Source organism: Octodon degus, unplaced genomic scaffold, assembly GCF_000260255.1.
Source record: "Octodon degus isolate 3935 unplaced genomic scaffold, OctDeg1.0 scaffold00031, whole genome shotgun sequence".
Lineage (NCBI taxonomy): Eukaryota > Metazoa > Chordata > Mammalia > Rodentia > Octodontidae > Octodon > Octodon degus.
The window spans coordinates 13,130,424-13,131,016 of record NW_004524607.1 but is presented as its reverse complement, the minus strand read 5'-3'; the positions used below and the strand labels follow the sequence as shown (position 1 = coordinate 13,131,016).

At 44.9% G+C, this 593-nt stretch overlaps 1 protein-coding gene and 1 pseudogene across 2 annotated transcripts in view; one reads left to right on the top strand and one right to left on the bottom strand.

Annotated features, from left to right (window-relative positions):
• Positions 1 to 593, bottom strand: part of Rnf216 (ring finger protein 216) — a 170,848-nt gene that overhangs the window by 100,993 nt on the left and 69,262 nt on the right. The gene's annotated exons all lie outside the window — the stretch shown is intronic.
• LOC105741978 overlaps positions 126 to 593 on the top strand; it is a 901-nt pseudogene continuing 433 nt past the window's right edge.

Genomic DNA, 593 nt, shown 5'->3' with positions numbered 1-593 from the left:
AGAGAGACAGACAGAGAGACAAACGAGGGTAGGGAAGACTCGCCTGCGAGATCCTGAGGCCTGGCTTGTGTGCCCGCCCCCGCCCTGGCCCCCAATCAATGCCCACTCGGTTGGCCAGCCCAGCCATGATCAAGGCGATCCTCATTTTTAACAACCACAAGAAGCCGCGGCTTTCCAGGTTCTACCAGCCCTACAGTGAAGATACACAACAGCAAATCATCAGGGAGACTTTCCATTTGGTATCTGAGAGAGATAAAAATGTTTGTAATTTCCTAGAAGGAGGAATTATTAATTGGAGGATCTGACAACAAACTGATTTACAGACATTATGCGACACTGTATTTTGTCTTCTGTGTGGATTCTTCAGAAAGTGAACTGGGCATTTTACCAGGCAAGTGCTTATTCTACTGAGCCATCTCCCTGGCCCCTGAACTTGGCATTTTAGATCTAATTCAAATATTTATGGAAACATTAGACAAATGTTTTGAAAATGTCTGTGAACTGGATTTAGTTTTCCATGTAGACAAGGTTCACAATATTCTTTTTTTTTGGTTCCTCGAATGCCTTTAGGGCACTTTTGGCCAGCGGGAGAG